The sequence below is a fragment of the Octopus bimaculoides genome, chromosome 15 (genome assembly GCF_001194135.2).
Source record: "Octopus bimaculoides isolate UCB-OBI-ISO-001 chromosome 15, ASM119413v2, whole genome shotgun sequence".
NCBI lineage: Eukaryota > Metazoa > Mollusca > Cephalopoda > Octopoda > Octopodidae > Octopus > Octopus bimaculoides.
This window is the reverse complement of record NC_068995.1, coordinates 51,457,464-51,464,520: the sequence shown is the minus strand read 5'-3', so window position 1 is coordinate 51,464,520 and position 7,057 is coordinate 51,457,464. Positions and strand designations below refer to the sequence as shown.

The 7,057-nt window shown below is 38.6% G+C and overlaps 1 protein-coding gene across 1 annotated transcript in view; it reads left to right on the top strand.

Annotated features, from left to right (window-relative positions):
* Window positions 1–6,280: 6,280 nt before the first annotated feature.
* Window positions 6,281–7,057, top strand: part of LOC106870779 (chitin synthase chs-1) — a 72,537-nt gene continuing 71,760 nt past the window's right edge. Inside the window, exon 1 of the mRNA XM_014916976.2 lies at window positions 6,281–6,840. The gene's annotated coding sequence lies outside the window, so the exon portion shown is untranslated. The remainder of the gene's footprint in view (window positions 6,841–7,057) is intronic.

Below are 7,057 nucleotides of genomic sequence, written 5' to 3'. Positions count from 1 at the left end.
GTGACAAAAGCGAGAAAAATCACGAGGGACGAGCTTTCACAAAGATGTTATTGGTTTCGCGCTTTAAAAGAAAAGACGTTGAGTCTTTGATATTTCGGACATGGCGTTCTCCATAAGACAAAAAGAAAGAAAAAGAGAAGAAAAAAGAGAAAGTGGTGGAAAAGAGGGAAGAGAGAAAAAAATGTTCGGAGCGAGGAAGAATTGGGGATGATTTAAGAAGAAAGGAAAAGGCGGGGAGTTGAGGGAAAGTGTGGATGTTAGACGTAGTGAGAGTGAGAGTGAGGAAGTGTGAGGAGAAGAAATGAAAAGGAAAAGAGAAAGAGAAAAGAAGGAGGGAGAGGAGAAAAGAGAAAGAGAAAGGTGGTCATGGGAAATTGAATACGAAGTAGAAAGCAAAGGAAAATGAGAGCAGAGAAAGTTAGAATTACGTGTTTGGGTCTGCGCATACATACATACATACATACATACATACATACATACATACATACATGCATACATACATGCATACATACATGCATACATACATGCATACATACAAAAAGAATCTTCTACACATGTTTTGATGAAAAACAGGATGAAACAAATTCAATGCGCAGAGACTTTTTGAACATTGTTATAACTCTGTGTCAAAGGCCATGAAGAAAAGTCGTCAACGGCTTATGTTCTATAAGGCGTGAAGTTTAGTCGCAAAATTGCAAATGTGAAGGACTGAGAGGCGATAAATGTGGTGGGGGGGGGGAAGTATGCAGCCCTTCTCGGAGGCAATTTTGTGACCAAGGGTGACAACACATTTATATATTCGATTTCGCAAGAAAAGTAAGTACTCAACATAAAAATTATTTCACATCCACATCTCTTATCAGGTCAGTGAACACTTGGACGACCTTTCACACGGCCAGTATGTTATGCGTGATGGTCACATTTGGGCAAAATACATATCACAGAGTCAGTGTCCTGTTGATAACGTAGACACGCAGATTTTGTGGTCGGGTTGGTGGATGTAGTGAGAAATGGGAACAAGTGCCAAACAGATTAGGCTGTTGTTGTTGTTGTTGTTGTTATTGTTATTATCATCATTATTATCATTATTATGTGCGCTTGATATGTTTGTACAGGTTTTCATACATAGAGAAACGAGTAAGAAGCGCGAGGGAGAGAGAGAGAGAGGAAGAGTAGTTAATCGAGGTCAAACCAAAATAGTTACTACCAAATATTCATGTTGCTGCTACTGCTGCTACTGCTGCTGCTGCTACTGCTGCTGCTGCTGCTGCTATTGTTGCTGTTATGATTGTTGTCATTTAACTCCAATGCAGTTTTGATTCAAAAGTACCTGTATAATGTTTCTTTCCTCTCTTTATGAAATCGACCTGGCGAGGGATTCGGGTTGTTATTTCTAGTAGGTCAAGCGGCTGCACAAAGAGTCTCTCGTTTTCTAAAGTATTTCATTACACGTTCATGCGAATTATAATGATACAGATTTACACAGGCTTAGGATTGGTCCCACGAGGGGAGTATGACTTAGTTTGTTCTGGACCCCTTTAACTACTGACGGAGTCGTAGGAAACACCGTCATGACATAGGACGAGTCTTGAGTATTTTTTTCTTTTGAGCCCCTAACGGAATCTTTCTCTCTCTCCAGGACTGACAACTGATGATGTCTTCCAACAAGAGAGGAGAGAGAGTCAGGCTGAAAGAAAAAGAAAGAGAACAATCGACACGAGTACATGACTGGTACTTAACAATCACCGAAAGATGAAAAGTAACTTTCACTGTGGCGATATTTGATCTCAAAGTAAAAGAGATTCGGAGCAAATACAAATTTTAATCTTGCAATCGACTCGGCCACTTCGGCGAACATATTTAGTTGATTAATTTATTTACTTGTTTCCATGTTGTTGCTTCACTTGCTATGACAATACTTTCTCCGTCTTGCATACGGTTTAGCCACTGTAAGCTTTTACCTCGTCAATCCATGCCAATGAAGCATTTCTTCACATCATTCCTTTTCTTCGGAAAATAATATATAGAATGAGGGAAATTTGGTTGCTGTTTCTAGCAGGTGGAGTAACAGAAGAGAGTTTCCTACACTTGAATCATTGTTGTTGTTGTTGTTGTTGTTTAGCCTCGGCTCAGCCTTCATCAGTGAGCTCTTACGTTGAAAGACGTTATAGCCGTGACCAAACCGTGATTCTGTCTGTCTGTCTGTCTGTCTGTCTGTCTGTCTGTCCGGAGCTGCGAGCTGTGATGCACAGCTTTACGTTAGTTTCTAGGGAAAAGTATCGACCGTCTTGATACATCCTCACCACTGGATCGGTCTCTTTCACAGCGAAGATACTGAAGTAGTAAGTTTTACCCACTCTTAACAACGCTATAAAGCTTCATTCTGTACGTGTCTTCTGCAATGTGGATCATCAAACTCGGAACTCAAGAAGTGGCCATTGTCCTAATGGTGGTCGGCCTTTCACGCGCGTCTATGACGAAGAAATACTGCTTCTTCTGTAGTTTTCTTGCTTTTGAGGACACAACAATTGTGACACGGACAGAGGTGGCTGCAAATCACTGCTCGCCTTCGTAGCTTCATCCTCAATTCTTGTTATTCTTTAAGTATGGTGAAAATCCTGGCTAGAAAGAATTTTTGATTTTTCAAGATTCGAAGTCGTTTGCACAACACAGGGCATATTTGATTAATTTAAATACTATAAAGTCTCACTGTAGATTAAATAAGGTATATACATCTTTAGATCCTGTTGATATATGGGAAAAGGTCTCCTGACAATCTGTTCCAGATTTTCTTACTGCTCCTAAGAGACGATGTACAATGACATCATTTCCTAATCAATAGCATAAACTCGCTGAATATAAAGCAGTCATAAGTTAGGCTAGCGCTGTAGTGGGTAGCCCAATTATGATATTACAACGGCTTAAGTAATAGCTGAGAAAATATATTCAGGTTTTTTTAGCAAGGAGGAAGACATGTTTTTAGCAAGGAGATAAGTGTTAGAAAAATTTTGTGATCAGAATTTCGACTTATTTCAATCTGAATAAAATTACAAACAAAAAGATTAATTTCAAATATTTTATCAATGATCCTTAAAATATAATACCACTGAACTACTAGACTCGATGCGATCGTTTACCCCTCTCCCTTAAATTTACTTCTGTTTATTTTCTTCTTACATTCTGGATTGCACCGTGACCAAGAAATTTCGAGGGAAATTTAGCTGATACTTCTAGCAGGACGAATGATCGTGTGGAGGTTTGATGTTAACAATGTTTTTCTTGCTTTTTTTTCTTTCCTTTTTCTTTTTTTCTTTTTACACAGTCATCATATTGCAGGTTTTTCTTTAACGTATTTCAGTTATTTCCTTTTTTACTTCTTTTTTTTTCTCTCTTTGTGTTAATCCCTGCCGCAGGGATCACGTGTCAACACACGATCCAATCCCTAAATACTGTTTTGGTGTTTGTATTCAAATGACCAACAACAACAACTTCAATAATGAAAACAATCATAACACTTGTACTACTGTTACAACTGCTATTACTACTACTACTACTACTAATAATAATAATAATAATAATAATAATAATAATAATAATAATAATAATAATAGCGATTATTAAAAAAAATTAATAAATTCATGAATTTATTTATTTACATACATAAGTTACCTGTGAATTTGTGTGTGTAAACTGGGAATGCATACAATGAGCTTCTCTGCCCTAGGTGTACGGAAAACACTCGGCGAGAAATGGAAGAAAATTTGAAGAAAGAAGAAATAAACGAACATAATAATAATAATAATAAAGATGTCCTGTACCAGGCAGTGGTTCTCATGACTTCTCATCTTAACTGATTGGAAGTCTTATCATGTACATTGTTTTGTCTGAGTATAAAAGATGGGTTACAGCAAATATTCTGCTTAATACCACGGATTTGCTTGTCAGTTGTTTGACCTTAACCAGTTGAGCATGTCCCTTGGTGAATCACAATATGTGCATCTCTGATCACGAGCAGGAGTAGTGGGGGAGCATCATAGACATGTGTTGAGAGGAATTCTTTGGAGTTTGAATAATTCACCTCTGGAAACATGGGTGCCTCGTTCAACGTCCTTAAACAATCCTAATGCACAGATACGCGCTACGGCTGCGCCCCTCGCAGATTTTCCTGGATGGTGAACAGGTTGTGGTCTTTGTTTATAAGATGCCTTTCTGAAGCTTATCCCTTTAACAGAGCTACAATCCTGGATCAAGAAGAAGAAAAACCAAGATTAAACGCCTGGCATTTGGAATGTCGTCAGGTGCTCACTGCCTTCTACAAGTCGGCCAATACGATCGGTGGAAGGTCTACGGTAGCAATGTATAGAAATCTATTAATAGCTGTGGATAAGAATAATGACATTCTCGGGGAAACTCTAGGCGTCGACCAGGATGAAATGCTAGTTTATTTCGGAGGACTTTCGGACCCGATACTACAAGAAACACTGCTGGGACGAATCCGACTATTGGCCAAATTCATCGCGATAATCAACCCACCACTCACTATTAACAAGGCAGAGACGGCGGTGTTTCTGTGTCCAGTTGTTACGGCAAAAGAGGTTGTGAGGTGGACAAAGCTGAAAGGATTGAAAAAAGACACCTTCCTCTTCGGTCAAATTTTCATCGGCAGACGAAAATGAATTATAGGCTGGAATCAATTATATCGACCCCGTACTTGACTGGTTCTTTATGTTATCGCCCCGGGAAGAAGATAGATAAGCTGATTTCAGTTGGCTATGAACTCAGAACGAGAAGATGCAAGACATTTTTTCTAGCATAGTTGCGAGCCAAGAATTAGAAATTGAGATTTGACTGCAGGCTTATGATCGTGGTAGTAGTAGTAGTAGTAGTAGTAGTAGTAGTAGTAGTAGTAGTAGTAGTAGTAGTAGTTCCTTTTGTAATTATTTCTCTGTAACAACGATATTGTTCATAATTGGTCATAGACTGTAGGAGATGAGGTAGGAAGGTTTTAATTATGACTGGAAAATCTTGCTGTTATTTAATCCCTTATTTAATCCCTTAAGTTAGCCCTTATCAAGTAGGCCTATGATTAAAACAAGTGTTTCATCCATGGCCTTCCTGTTTCACACAAAAATATATGCACAGGATGATCAGACTAAATTCGACGAATTTTCGGTTCCTTATTTCCGGAACTGTTTCATTCATCGGTGAAACAATCAGCGACGTTGGAGAGCATAAAGATTAAAGAAGAAAACAAGAAAAAGTTATCTGACATGAAGGACCGGAAGCTATCTAAGGATTGAAAAAAGCATTAACCGTATTATGATGATTACGCACTGAGTAGCAAAATGCCTACATCATGACTGCTACTCAATGCTTTATGTGAACACTGTGAAGGTTGTAAAACCAGACATGGACATCACGAAACCCGAGTCCAACCAAACTGTGATGTTCTCTGGGTTTATATCCGGTGAGAGTGATGTCATGCCGCCCCATATCTTTGAACAGAGCCTTAGGCTCAATTCGGTCGGTTATGTGAAGCTGCTAGTGAGTGTGATCAAGCCCTGGCTAGAGAGGCTTCCTACTTCATATGACCATATGTATAGCGAAAGAGTTCGGCGGCACTTTGCCATGTCACTGGAAACAGTCAGAAGTGGCTGCCAGGAGAATTTCTATGACTCAACCAGCCCCAATTTTTTGGCCTCCTAGTTCCCTTGATTGTAATCCCATGGATTACTATGAACGGGGTGCACCAACCGCTCTACCTGCAACACCAAGGACTTGCTGGTGGCCAGGATCAAAGAGGTGTTCGAAGATGTCTTCCCAGAGCAGCTACTTAGAGTAAACTGTTGATATTTTTTAATTATATTAAAATACTTTTTTCTTAATGGGATATTGATTTTTTTCCTTTTATGCTAATTGTCACGTTTAGCCCCAATAGATAGATAGATAGATAGACAGACAGACAGACAGACAGACAGACAGACAGATTGATACATACATACATACATACATACATACATACATACATACATACATATACGTAAAGCCTTTATACATATCTATATATATATATATCTATATACACACGAACACCCAGCCACCCACATACACACACACAAACACACACACAAACACACACACAAACACACACACAAACACACACACAAACACACCCACACACACACGCGCGCGTGTGTGTGGGAGGATTGTCTGTGCATGTTTGTCGCGGGGTGTCGTTTTTTTCCTTAGGGTTCAAATGTATTTTGCGCTTATCTGTGAAAAGGGGAAGAAGAAGAAGAAGAAGAAGAAGAAGAAGAAGAAGAAGAAGAAGAAGAAGAAGAAGAGGAGGAGGAGGAGGAAGGGAGAAGACGAAGAAGATGAACAGTCAACAGATAATCAGATAGACAGACAGATAGAGTGACAGACAGACAGATAGAGTGACAGACAGACAGATAGAGTGACAGACAGACAGATAATCAGACAGACAGACAGATAGAGTGACAGACAGACAGACAGACAGACAGAGAAGAGACACACGACAGACTGCAGACTGACTGACAGATAAACTAGACAGACAGAGGGAGACAGTGAAAGAGAAAACGGGAAGAGATATGTCGTATATATACCTATTTAAATATATATATACTTATATATACTTATATATATGCATATCTGTCTATACTTATATCTGTGTACTGAAACCTAATATAATCATTTACTAACAAGCAGGAGTGTATTACCCGACGACAGCAGCTACAACAATAATTGGTACAACAACAAAAAAGAACTACAAGGAAAGTGGGATAAAGCGAAACTGGAATTACATTTATCAAACGATGAGTACGTATTCGATTACAATATTCGATCTGTGTGTGTGTGTGTGTGTGTGTGTGTGTGTGTGTGTGTGTGTGTGTGTGTGTATTCATATGTGCTTATATATATATATATATATATGTATATATATATATATATGTATTATACATATAGATAGATAGGTATTGATATAAAGATATATATTTATACATACATACATACATATATATATTCACATATCTAT